The 13,336-nt window shown below is 44.1% G+C and overlaps 1 pseudogene across 1 annotated transcript in view; it reads left to right on the plus strand.

Moving 5' to 3' along the window:
• LOC310892103 (nuclear pore complex protein Nup153-like) overlaps window positions 1-12,861 on the plus strand; it is a 36,605-nt pseudogene extending 23,744 nt beyond the window's left edge. The window contains exons 8-10 of the transcript in view: window positions 304-498; window positions 4,138-4,215; window positions 12,767-12,861. The product of the transcript in view is annotated as a nuclear pore complex protein Nup153-like (transcript). The remainder of the gene's footprint in view (window positions 1-303; window positions 499-4,137; window positions 4,216-12,766) is intronic.
• The last annotated feature ends 475 nt before the right edge of the window (window positions 12,862-13,336 follow it).

Consider the following 13,336-nt stretch of genomic DNA (forward strand, 5'->3'; position numbering starts at 1 on the left):
TTTAAAAGGCACCTGTCAGGCCTCTTTATGGAGGTTACACTGTGGTCAACAGCAGCAGAAGCTTGTGTGCTGAACAGAGTTGTGTGTTGTTTGGAAGCTTTGAGTTCCACTCTGGTTTTTTTGTTTGTTTCTTTGTTTCTTTGTGGGTTTTTGGTGGCTTTTATTTTTTTCAGGGGCGGGGGGGGGAGTTGCGGAGTAGTTTTGAACATTTCTGTGGGATTTGACAAATCAAATTTAAAAGTTAATGCTCATTTTATAGTTCATGTTCAAACAGGATGGTTAACTGTCTTGTTTGTCTCACAGAGGGTCCAACACCTGTGACCAGTAGCAGTGCATCTGCATTTTCTGCTCCTTCTGGAGAATTTCTGGATTTAGACAAATTTAAGAAGCCTGAAGGAAGCTGGGATTGGGAGACCTGCTTGGTTCAAAACAAAGCAGAGGCCACGAAGTGTGTAGCCTGTGAAAGTGCAAAGCCAAGCACCAAAGCAGAGCTCAGAGGTAATACTTAATGATTAAAACGAGGATGCATATTCTGTGATTTATTTTTTGGTTTGCTCTGATTTTTTTTATTTTCTTACCTGTTAAGCACAATTATTTTTTCCTTTGAGGTGTGGCAAAATTATTCGTTTTTCCTGTAGGAATATTGCCTAGATAACTTCTGTTTCCACACTTTTCCCCAAGAATAAGTTTATCCTTTTTAGAGAAAAGCTTTCATTAATGACGTGCTTGTTCTTTACATGCCCTACACGTTGTTCATTTGGAGTTCAGACTAAAAACATGATCTTTCAAAGAAGTTCGTATACTTTTTAAAGCCAGGTGGTGGGCAGAAAACACAATTGTGAAAAGTTTTATGTAGAGAGGAAGCATGGGGTTTTCTTGTTTGTTTTACTGTTTGGTTGGTTGTTTGTTAAACAGTTTTGACTGGAAAGATCAGGACTAGAATGTAGTTCAAACCTTCATGTACTGCAGATACACCGTGGGTTACGGACTTGACATTCACTTATTTCTGCAGGTTTTGGTACTGCGACTGCGTCCACAAAATGCTGCCTTGCCATCATTTACATTCGGTGTTCACTCAGAGTGTTCAGGTGCAGAGTCTGCAGCTGCCTCACAGTTTATTTTGGGAAGGACAGAAGAGAAGCAGGATTCTGTCACTACTGCTGCTCCGTTAGTGTTTGGAAAGAAAGCTGACACTGAAGAGTCAAAGACACAGCCTATCTTTTCAGTTGGGAAGTCCGAGCGTACAAAAGAAGAGAGCACAGCAAAACCTATGTTCAACTTCAGTTTCGTTAAACCATCAGAGAAGGAACCTTAGCAAGCAAAGCCAGCTTTTTCATTTGGGGTCCAAACCAGTACTTCAGGTAAACAGAGTATCTTTTGTCTTCACTTGTGCGCTTATGTCCATCAAGTAAGACCTCTGAAACCATACTAGAAAAAATCTGCGGGATTTGATATGTTCATGTACTAGAGCTTTAGAAAAAGTTTAATTCCTATATGCAGCATGTCTTCTGTCCTGGTTATTGATACGTACGCAATTAGTAGCAATCCCTTTTTTGATCTCAACACTAGGTTTAGACAAAAAATTGCGACACCTTAAGGAACCTGTCCTGCATCTCATACAAGCACAGAAGTTGCAGTGTCTCAATGCTAGCAGTACAGTTGGTGGTAAAATCTTTAGTAGGGTGAAATAGAGGCCTCACACTTTTCAGAGAAAAAAAGAGATTATTCCCACATACTTGCAACTATGCTGCAGAGTGTACTGCTGTTACTCTAGTGCTACAAAGGTCCAAAAATCACTGAACAGTTATTAGCCAGTTTTGTATTCCTTTAATTTGTTGAAAGACTGCAGTAGAGGATTGAAGTTTTTATTGAGGATCACTGTGTGGAAAAATTCTGATTGTTAAATGTCATTTGTATGACTTAAGAACCGCGTTTTGGAGTACAGAATTCAGTATTAATTCCAGAAGGGGTAAGGGGAAGGACATTAGCTAGTAATCCCGAACAAAAGCAGTGTATAGAGCTATACTGATTTTAATCGCAGTATTCTTACAGTTGGTCTGTTACTGAACAGATATGTTTTGGGGAGATATGGTGGCCAGGGAGGCGTGTGTGTTTGTGTGCTTCCTCTTCTAGTTAAGGTTCTGGGGTCTGGTTTAGTCAGGAAAATTCGATGAGGCACCTTGTGTAAAAGGAAATGTTAACCAGCATTTTTCAACACGGTGTAGTCCCTTAAAAGTGTCATAGATGAAAAGAGGCCATAACCGCTGGGGGAAAAAGTTAGTGGGAAACTGAGAGCAGGATCACATTCAGTAGTGAGAGAGCAGCAGCCTAGGGAAAGCTGATGAATGACTGTAACAGATAGTTCTATTTTAAGTGTAAAACAACACTCAGTACTTTATAATGGTGGTCTTACCAGAGGGTTCTTCTCCATGGCTCCTAAAAGCACGTCTTGAAGGCATTCGAGTGCAGTGAACTTAAGCTGTAAGAGTTGGGCTGGTAAGCTTGGCCTGATTTGAAGCTGTAGGCACGGGGCTATAATTTCTGAACAGGCTACAAAAGAAACTGTACCACTGTGCTTTTCAGTGCTCCGTTTAGCAAAGCCATCAAATTGTTGCAGGCAATTGATGTTGTTCTTCTAAGAGCACCTGAAAGATATTTTTGTTTGAAGAGTTCAGAGGTACCGGTTAATACTGGTTCAGATAATTACAGCCAGCTCTTGGTGTTTGTGACCAATAAAGTTTGTGGCTCCAAAAGGAGTGGGTTAGTGCTAACTGATTAACTGCTGTATATGCAGAAATATGGAATCTGATTACTTATGCAGAGAGCACTTAAAATGTATTGTTTTGCTGGCTCTCAGTGAGTTGCATCTTAATGCTACCAAGGAATAAGCTTTTTGCTTCTGGCCCAAGTTTTTTAATTTGGTGAAAGCCTTTTCTGTGCACGTGCACATGCCAGAGAGGTTGCTTAAGTAATAGAAGCTATAGTAGCTGCTATCTTCTGTTTTTTGTAGAAGACAGAAACTGAATTCGTTAGCTTTGTAACTGTTATGCATATTAGAATTGGTTTTCTCCCTTTTGAAAATAGTAGAGGGTATGCCTATGACAGATTTGGTGAGCAAGGTGATCAGATGAGGGCACTGCAAGACTGCCAGAACGCACCAGGTCTGGGGGGAAAAGGAATCCGGCTGAGCATAGGAATTTCTAAAAGGTAACCAAGGAGTTGTGCATTGATACAGTTATTCTAAATAATCAGATTCTTGTAGCTCTGCCTTTGGAAAGTCTGTGGCCCTTGCTGTAGTGGCTGCACACAGGATGCAGTCTACAAAACCAGAAATGCAGAAGTCCTATGTTTTGACTCCCTGGATTCATCAACCTGCTTCAGGATGGCTGGGGGAATCCAACTGTTAAGTCTAGCCAGACAGCGCAGCTTGGGCTTAGCTGCCATTGCAACCAGCCTTGTTTCTCAACAGTAGCAAAGCTGAATGCATTGGTAAATATTTTCAGGTTTGGGCCTGTATAAGGTAGAAGGGACAACAAGTGGTTTTATATGCTAGGGAGTTCTTGTTCTTAGAGCTTTCCCTCTAGTTTGAGAGAAGCACATAACTAGTTTTACAGTGGGTTGACAGGAAAGAAGTGGGGGGAAAAAATGGGAACGCAGGGAGATAGCCAAAGGCGTTATTACTAGAACAGGTTTAGAATGCTATTTTTTGCTTTTCATGAGCTTAGGGCAATGGGGAGTTTAAAGCTTAGCACTTCCTGAGAGGGTTTCTTACTCTACCGGCTCAGTTCTATCACTTATTTAAGGCAATTCAGGTCTCTGAACGGTTAAAGAATTGATACCAAATTTGATGAACTTTGATCCAGGATACTGACAAAACAGGACTTCATATAAACAATTTCAGTATGTTCATGAGGTTAGCTTGTGTGTTCTGTTAAATAGTAAAAAATGACACTTCTGTTTCTGTTTACCTAGCATAATTCTGCAAATGTTGCCTCCTTCTGCTTTAGAATGGAAATGCTCTTCTCCAAGAGAGCACTGTCCAAACTTCTTTGCCAAAATTTTTTGATTAAATTAATATTGTTTTATTTTGAAAACAAGAATAAGCCACAAACATGTTTTCTTGCTTCGGCTATCCAGAAGAACGTCAACAGAATTTTCAGATTTTCCTTCCCTACACAACTGTATGTAGGAAGAGTGCAGTTGGAAGCAGAAGACGTAAGATGATGTATCTTCTGTTTGTTTACTACAGTAACAAGACAATGGATTACCTCTTTATTAGAACTTGTGTAGCTTTGCAGTATTGAAACAAATGTAGGTATTAAAATACACATCAGTAATACGTTTCTGAATGGCTGAGTACCGTGCTCTCTTAGCATTGAAATACCCAGCCATTGGATTAGTTTGTCCCTCATGTTTGCTTAGTTTGGAAGCTATTTCAGAATGCCTTCAGCTTGTATTCTTCCCCAAAAGCATAGAACTCACTTCTCTGCATCCCCAATTCAAGTGAGAGAAACTGGGCACTGCAAACACAGGAGGTCTGCCTGTACAGAATCAGTGAAGACAAGTCTAAACAGCGGATTTTTTTGAATATGCAGCTGGGTTATCTGAATGTTCTTTATGCAGTGTACCTCAGTTTTAGTACAGATAGCACTTGTCTTGGTTCTTGTCATTAGTCTGAAGCTGCCCCTGAGAAAATCTTGAAAGGGAAAGTAGTGAAAGCTAATCAGCTGGCCCTTTCTTCTTAAGAACCAGTGTATTTTGTAATGCTCCCACTAATAATAAGGCGTCATGCTGAAGAATCGCGATTGTGTTGTTAAGCAAGACTGACTTCACCTGAGCGGTATAGTTGGCAGCTGTTGAATGTTTAATGGACTTTAAACAAACAAAAAAACTGAGCACGTGGAGGTAGACATGGCAAACTGACAGGCAGCGTCAGATGCTTCTTTGAAATGGATAATCTGACTCCATTCACTTCTTTCTGGAAATAAGATCTAGTAATTAACCAAACAAAAGATAGAAGGGTTAAGACTGCATCTTTAAAGCAGCTGTGCTTGATAAATGTCTCTGGTCTTAAATCAATCTTTAGCAAAGCACAGAGACATAGCAGCAGCTTGCTTATGCCAACGCTAAAAATACTTGATGTGTACAGGTAACCATGTCAAGGCTCTGGAGTTAATCCATGAGAACAATTCCTTCTGGTATTGGCAAAGGTGAGGATGCTTGCTTCTATAGAAATGAGATTTTGAGCTGTGACTTAAGCTGTCACTTAGGTGACTGTTTAGGAAAGCTTCCTTTTAAGCTTTGAAGTATGTAAGCTGACAAATTGTTTAAGTTCAGAACTGGGTTTACAGTCTCTTGTTCTCTGACTGTATGCAACTTCTCATGTTTCAGACTGAAAGCAGAATTGCAGCGGTACCAGTCATACAACCATAATGATTATTGCCAAGATTACCAGAACTACTACTCGCAGAGGAGTTACGATGCTTACGCTGACTACAACTACAGCTCCTATGCTCCCTGTGACAGCATGCAAGCTGTTGGAGACTGCTCTTTAGGAGATTCTTTAATGGCTCCAGCTGTTTTTGAGGTAAAGATAGTGCACGCTTGCTGTAAAGAAAATATTTCACAGATAATACGTTGTACAGATTTGTGTGAATCAGCAAAAAGAATCCGAAGTTGAAAACATGCTTTCTGCTTAGTGTGAAGTTAAAAGAGCAGATTCCATTCAGAGGTGTTTGTATTTAAGTGCTTAAATAGTAAATCCATAGAATTAGTGATTTATACACCATTATTTGTTCACGCATACCAAAGAATGGTTTTGACAGCATAATTGCGTACGCTTCTTCTGTTCCTGTTCTTCTGATTTGCTTTGCTTAAAGCAAATTAAACAGTTGTTGTAAGTGGTCTTATGTAAGTGGTCAATTTATTAGTTGTGACCTCCGGAGGTCCCTTCCAACCTGTACTGTAATATTGGCTTTCTTCTAAAAATAAATAGATAAAATGCCATCTATCCTTGTAGTTGTAGGAAGAAGGAATGGGTTGAGACTGCAGCACTTTGAATCTGTGATGCTTTCTGAAATGAGTTATGATTAAACTTAGCCTTTTCTGTCTTTCAGGAATCTTCAGTTATGACTGCAATCGGTGATGACCTAATTACTGACGGTAATAAGGGTTCTATCATTGTCACTTGAGTTTAGCCATCCTTGTGCCTTTTAACAATACAAGCCAACCTCTACTGGATGAAGAACATCTTGAAAATTCAGCTGAGGTCAAACCTCTGTGGGGTTGATCTGCAATCAGCTGGGGTTTTAAAGCTGATACAGCATACACTGACCGCATCAAGTAAAACGGGACACTGTCAATGCTTCGCAGCAGGTTTCTTGTACCTGTGCCTTCATTCCCATTTGAAAATGGTCTAAGACAGAATTTTGTTCTTTGTATTGGTTCCGCTAAACAGATTTTATATTAGAAACTCAGTAATATGCAAAAGCTTTGTTCTCCACCCTGAGGTAAAAGCTTATGTTGCAGATTCCAAAAGGAGGATTCAGCTTGCACTTACAAATACGGTACAAAACATATTTGTGTCCTGGAAGGTTTGCAAAGTTCCTCACGTGGAGGCATTTTGTGTTAGTGTTTAGAAACTATCCTATGTAACGTGTATTGCCGTAGAAGTGAATTAAATGACTCTTGGGAGGGTTTCATGGCTGATTATCCGTAAACGTTATCTTTACTATCTTAAACATTGTCTTTGTCTTTATCTTGAAAGACAGTTCTAGTCCCAGCCTTCTAATATACAAATTCCCAAAAGTTGGAGTTGTGAGGCTCAAAATTTTAGAGGACTAAATACCTCACTAAAATTAGTAGATCTAATAGCTTATTACACTTAGCTTAAAATACATTTTATTAGCCATTTCACGTGAAGTTTTTTTGTGCGCATGCCTCAGATTTGATACTTGGACTTACCAGGCTTTTATTTTCAGATCCACAGCTCTACTTGGATGTTGATGAAATGAACAGACAATTCACGGAGACAAGCGAAGAACTCTACGATTCACTCATGAATTGTCACTGGCAACCTCTGGATACGGTCACTTCTGAAATCCCCTCTGCTATTTAAGTGTCTTCTAGAGCATGACCGTTAGGACCAAAGTGCTAAAACTACATTTCTTCTACATTATTCTAGCTCATAAGTTTTAAAGCACAATGATAGGTTGGGTTTTTTTTGCTATGCTTTTGACAGTTTCTGTAATCTTTTTGTTCATCACTCTCTTCTTGGAGCACCATGAAGTCATGTAAATATTCGAGAAATGTAAAGAGGTAAATGGGGTCTAAAGATAGACTTGCCTGTGTAAATAAAAAATTTGTTTCTGCAAACCTGCCAGCAAGGGATTTTACTTGTACCTGTGTGCAGCACGTTCTCTTCCGGCTTATGGAATTTAACAAGGTAGTAAGGGTATTTCATCTGTCTTTATTTTTATATGGGCATTAGGACACAAGCAAAATCTAGCTTCCCCTTGTTTTCCTGGTTCCTTAGGTAAGCGACAAGCCAAGCCTTTCATGTGCTTGCTTAGACTGGAAGTATGTATGGGAGACACTCACAGGCCTTGCTATGGAAACACCTGTGCCCACTTTTTCCTGCAGGCTGCTGGCTCTAACTGTACTACTGATACATGCTAGGTCAGCTAAAATCGGCTTATAAATAGGGTATGTTAAGCATATGGAAGTGTAGACTTCAACTGCCATAGCTACAAACATCCCGTGGAATGAGGATGATGTCTGCTGGCACTCTCTGCATCAGCATTCAGTTTTCCCTTGCCCTTCTTACTGTTAGACTTCTCAGCTGACGCTTTACAGCGAAGAAATTGCTACAACATAATCCGTGTTCTTAAACCTAAAAAAAAAAAATCTTGGAGAAAACAACTTGCTGGTTTTCCCTCCTTGCTGGCAAGGAGAAAAATAGTCCACCAGGAACAACAAAAAAATCCTAGTAACAGCTCCTTAAGTTATACCCTCTGCTACCCTCTCTGATTGCTCTGGTCTTCCTTCATTCGTGGTAATGAAGTTTTTAAAGCTCTGGTAGAAGGATGACAGCACTCAAGTCAAAGGAGATGAGAGCAATGAGGAAAGCTTTGCTTTAAGCTAGAGCAGTCTTGCGAGTTGCTGCCTTTATGCTGTTCTTATCTTGAAGGGTACAGAGTCTTTTCCAGTCATAGGGACTCCATAACCCTATGAGTATGGAGAAATAGTTGCTAATTAACAGTGTGTATAATAAGTAAGTGAGGCTGGAAACAAAAGAATATTCCTCCAAGAAAAAAAAGGAAGCAGAAATTACTGTACTTAATAGCTGGGGAAGCTGTTAAAGCTAGTTGACACAGTTCTGGTACTGCCGTGTGTGTTTTGGGGGCAACATAAACCATAATTGCTGTGATGGCAGGTAAGAATCCAGTTCTTTTTTATGGCTTAGTGTAGTCAGTGAAAGCAGTGGTCCTAAGCTGCATGCTGTTCTTAAATGTAATGCAAATTCTCTTTTGTGACTCCTCAGTACTTCCAGGTTACTTGTAGCTGATCACCAGCAACTGCTTCTGTTAGCTATTAGCTGTTGGGTTTTTGCTAGGAATACTTTCAGTCCTGAATTGAAATGATGACATCCTGAAACAGAAGAGGCTCTTGGAGTATTGTAGGAAGCACATTCTTCCTGGTTCTAGTGCAGGTGTAGACGTAGGAGGAGACAGAAGGCAAAGAACCTCACATAGGTGGAGGGGGTGAGGTGGCATCACAGTTAGAGCTGTTGCAGTTAACTCTTCCCAAAGCATGAAAGCAACGTGGCTGGGAACAGGGATTTGTTGGGTTGCTTCTTTGTGTGAGCCAGGGAGTCTTTTGAGGGGCAGATTAATAAGAATATGACACAAGGTAGAGGTGGAATAGATGAAGCAAAGAATCTGGGTGGGAAAAGGATTGCTTGTACGTGTCTATGGAATTGTTTCAGGGGACTGAGCTGGGGCAAATTCAAGATAATAGATGCAGCCTCCTTGACTTTGGATGGCAGTGCTGAAGCTTCAAAACCTTACAAGCTTTGATGCCACTTCAATTGTAGTGCATAGCTGTGGTACTTGAGCTCAGAAGTGCAAACTGCACAGGATTTTTTTATCTATTTTCTTCAACGTGAGCAGCAAAACATCTTCCAGGAATGTGCCTGGGTGCTACGCTGCTTTGACACGGCTTGCTTTGCATCACCAAACACAGTAGTTAGGTTGCATCGAGTACTTTGTGGAAACATTCATTGTGTTGTCACCCAGAAATGGGATGCTACAGATATGTGTTGGCCCGGCAGTATCAGTGCTGGTTTTTGGCCTTTGAGAGGTTGGTCCATAACATGTGACCTGTGTAACGAGAGGCCCACATAGATTGGTGACTTCATTAAGTCTGATGCTGTGGTGGTGTGTGACCCAAGGCCCTGAACGTCAGAAAATCAGGCTGTGGCCACCTATTTTATGCAGACTTTGCCTATTAACAAGGTCTCTACACTGTACGTTAGAGACGTGCGCCTCCTTTTCCGGACTAGATAGCGAAAATACCAGTTTTGTAGTTCAGTGAATGAGATTGGTTGGGCTGTTTGTTCTCCAGAGCTGAAAAATGTTGGGAGTGTATTCTCTTGGAGTCCACAGAAATGAAAATGATGAGAGGAAGAGAACGTTGGTTGCAGCCCGCGTGCTGCTGTTATAAAGTAGTTCTCTGATGTCTTTTTCCCTCTGCTGAGACTTATCAGCCTATCGTCCTTTCCTGTTAGGAGCGCATACCTGGCTTGGGATGGTGTGCGCAGGGCAGATTCTTTACCGTAAGAGCACAGTGAATGCCAGACTTCTTCCTGTACTGCCGTGTTAACCATGAGTCACAAATTCAGGAAGCAGTGATTGCATCGGAACTGCTAGAATGCTTTGCGGAGTCTTTTTACTGGGTAAACTTCACAGCTGCAGTTACAACTTCCAGCCTGTGTTAGCTGAACACATCGTACTGGTGCCCGCCATCAGTTTGACAAAGATGGGATTGCAGTAGGAACTTGCTTTTTTCCTTCTTTTTAATTAAAAAAGTCTTTGAAGCAACTTTTCCAACACCGCCATACTTCACTTCTTCCAGTTATTTTCTGTTTTACTTAGCTGAAATGTTTTTTTTTCTTCCAAGCTTGAGGAAGTTTTCTACAAGAATGTCCCGTAATGATTTCATAAACTCTTTTCGTTGTACCTAGCTGCAACAGAGAATGCTTTTATTCAAAAACCTGCTGGTTTTCTTTTCCAAGAAGTAGTGGGGTTTTTCCTATCTCTTCACTGATGGGAAAGGCTGTAGGACAGTAGCTTGAGGGGCTGCTAATGCTGTCATCAGTGAGCCGGGAAGAGGCAGGAGTCCGAAACGGGTAAAAAGTACTTAAAAGGATACCAAAAGAGTAAACGGTACTTAAGCCGTGGATGTTTCTTTTTGCAGGGATGCTCTGGACCAACCGCTTCTTTCTAGCGCTACCTCAAAGTAACTTGCAGATAGAACTCACAGGGAAGGTTGATCAAATGGTGATGATCGCTGTCATTCTGCTGGACACGCAGATACTTGCCTTTCGTTTTGGCTCATTTTTAATACCAATTAACTTCAGTGCCTCGCGTTAATAGACACCGTTTGACTGCATCGGCAAATGTTTCTGAGTCGTGAGTGTCGTTAAAGGCCTGTCACCTGTTGTGGTTTAACCCGGCTGGCAGCTAAACACCACACAGCCGTTCGCTCACCCTCCCCCCTCCCTCTCTGGGATGGGGGAGAGAAACGGGAAAGTGAAGCCGGTGAGTTGAGATAAAGACAGTTTATTAAGACAGGAATATAATAATAACAATAATAGTAATAATAGTGATAATGGTAATAGTATTAATAATAATAATGTGTAAGAAAACAAGTGATGCACAACGCAATTGCTCACCACCCGCTGACCGATGCCCAGCCTATCCCCGAGCAGCCGGCCCCCCACCCCAGCCAGCCACCCCTATGTATTGTTTAGCATGACGCCAGATGGTATGGAATACCCCTTTGGCCAGTTTGGGTCAGCTGTCCTGGGTCTGTCCCCTCCCAGCTCCTGCTGCACCCCCAGCCTGCTCGCTGGCAGGACAGAGCGAGAAGCCGAAAAGTCCTTGGCCTGGTGTAAACACTGCTCTGCAACAATTAAAACATCAGCATGTTATCAGCGCTCTTCTCATCCTAATCCAAAACATAGCACCCTACCAGCTACTATGAGGGAAAATTAACTCTGTCCTAACTGGAACCAGGACAAACTGCTTCAGCACTTTTGATCTTTTACAAACTCAGCTAAATTATTTAAGTTCTACTTTGGGCACCGTGTTCCTTCATCAGCCAGGATTTTGTGGATAGAGTTGAGTCTTCTTATCACGCGAGGCCAATAAAACAACTGAGTAATTTAAACCTTTGTGGCTGCTCCCACCCCCAACACTTTCCCATTCCCATGACGACTTCTCATCCCCCAAATGACTTCTCACCCCCAGGTCTCACTCGGGGACCCACCACCCGCAGCCGCTCCCCATCAGGAGCAGACATCCCCAAACCAATTGGCGACGCGGGCAGCGGCAGAGGGCTGCGTTCAGCCCCCACCCCCCCCACCCCCCCCCGCTGACCGATGCAGGAAATAAGTGCAGGCAGAGGCTTTGCAGGGTGGAACAGTTTGTAATTTATTCCCGGGGTAATTAATTGTGGCTGCCACCCCCAGCCCGTCCCCAGGTGAGGCCCGGCCGCCTGCTCAGGCGGGGGGCCCGGCCTGCCGGCCCGTGCGGTCTCCGGCCCCCGGCTCCTCCTGCCTGACCCTATGCAGCCAGGACGTGTCCCCGACGTCGTCGTCCTGCTGGGACCTTGGCAGTCTGCGCCCCACCTGCCCCGCGTGCCAGGAGAAGCTCCTGACGAGCTCTCCTGCCATGGAGGGGCTGCGCTCCCTGCGCCGGGGCGAGACGCTGCGGGAGCGGTAGCTGGAGGGGCTCGTCTGGCGCTGCTGCTGCTGCTGCCGCTGCCCCAGCCGTGCGTTGCGCTGGAACCTCCTGCGTGGTCGTCGGGCCAGGCGCACGATGCCAATGATGTGCCCGCGGCACAGCGGGCAGGTGTCTCTTTCGGCAGCCCAGACGTGGACACACTCCAGGCAGAAGATGTGCCTGCAGGGGTCGATGCGAGCCGCGCTGGACATGCGCTCCAAACAGATGGGGCACGTCTCCTCCTCGGGGGCCTCCTCTGGCTGCCGCCGTGGCCGCCAGCTCATGATGCCTGTGGCCGCCGCAACGTGGAGCTGGTTTTCGTCTGGGGGAGGCTGCCCTGGTGCCAGGCACTTAGCAGCAGCCTGGGGTCTTCAGCACCCCCCGGGTCGCCGGCAGGACCTCGATGCCTTGCGTGTCGCTGTCTGGATCTCGACGCTTGGCGTGACACCAGCAGGACTACTGCAGATAGGAGCAGGAAGAAAACATTGCAGCAGCAAAGAGACATCAGCTTTCTAGGTTCAACCAATTGTCTAGAGTACTGTAGCGGTAACTGTTCTGTGTATGGATTGCAGACATTGCCGTTAGAATGGCAAATCTGCTTGTGGTAGGTTATACATGGCAAGACCGCGCTTAGGACAGATGAGGCAGATAGATGTCTATAGATTTGAGAACATTACCGAAGGACCTCGATGGCTCGGGTGCAACAGCAATGGCTTCGCGTGTGCCTCTCGGCACACCTCCGCCTCTCTCTTTCCTTCCAGCCTTAGGACCTCGAGCTTTCGATACCGCCAGCTGGACTGGCCGCAGGCGCGCCGCTCAGGGCATTTATAGCCAGCCACCTCTTGTGAGGCAATAGGGTGACATCACCAGGGTCTCGGGGTGCCCCTGTTGGCAGCACTGACAGAGATCACCTGACTGTTGCGAGAAAATGCTGATGTGAGATGGCTGCTCCATGCTGACAGAAGCCAAGCAAGGAGAGCGGTATTAGGCTAATTAAGAAAAGCCATCTCGGAAGAGACCGAACCCAAGAGTGGGCCAAGGAGTGGGCCCTAAGGTATCAAGAATAAAGTGTCACTTCAAATACGTTCAAATACGTGAGACTCCCATCAAGTCAGTGCTTGATGGGCACCCCGAGACCCTGGTGATGTCACCCTATTGCCTCACAAGAGGTGGCTGGCTATAAATGCCCTGAGCGGCGCGCCTGCGGCCAGTCCAGCTGGCGGTATCGAAAGCTCGAGGTCCTAAGGCTGGAAGGAAAGAGAGAGGCGGAGGTGTGCCGAGAGGCACACGCGAAGCCATTGCTGTTGCACCCGAGCCATCGAGGTCCTTCG

Source organism: Anser anser, assembly GCF_964211835.1.
Source record: "Anser anser genome assembly, contig: HAP1_SCAFFOLD_66, whole genome shotgun sequence".
Classification (NCBI taxonomy): domain Eukaryota; kingdom Metazoa; phylum Chordata; class Aves; order Anseriformes; family Anatidae; genus Anser; species Anser anser.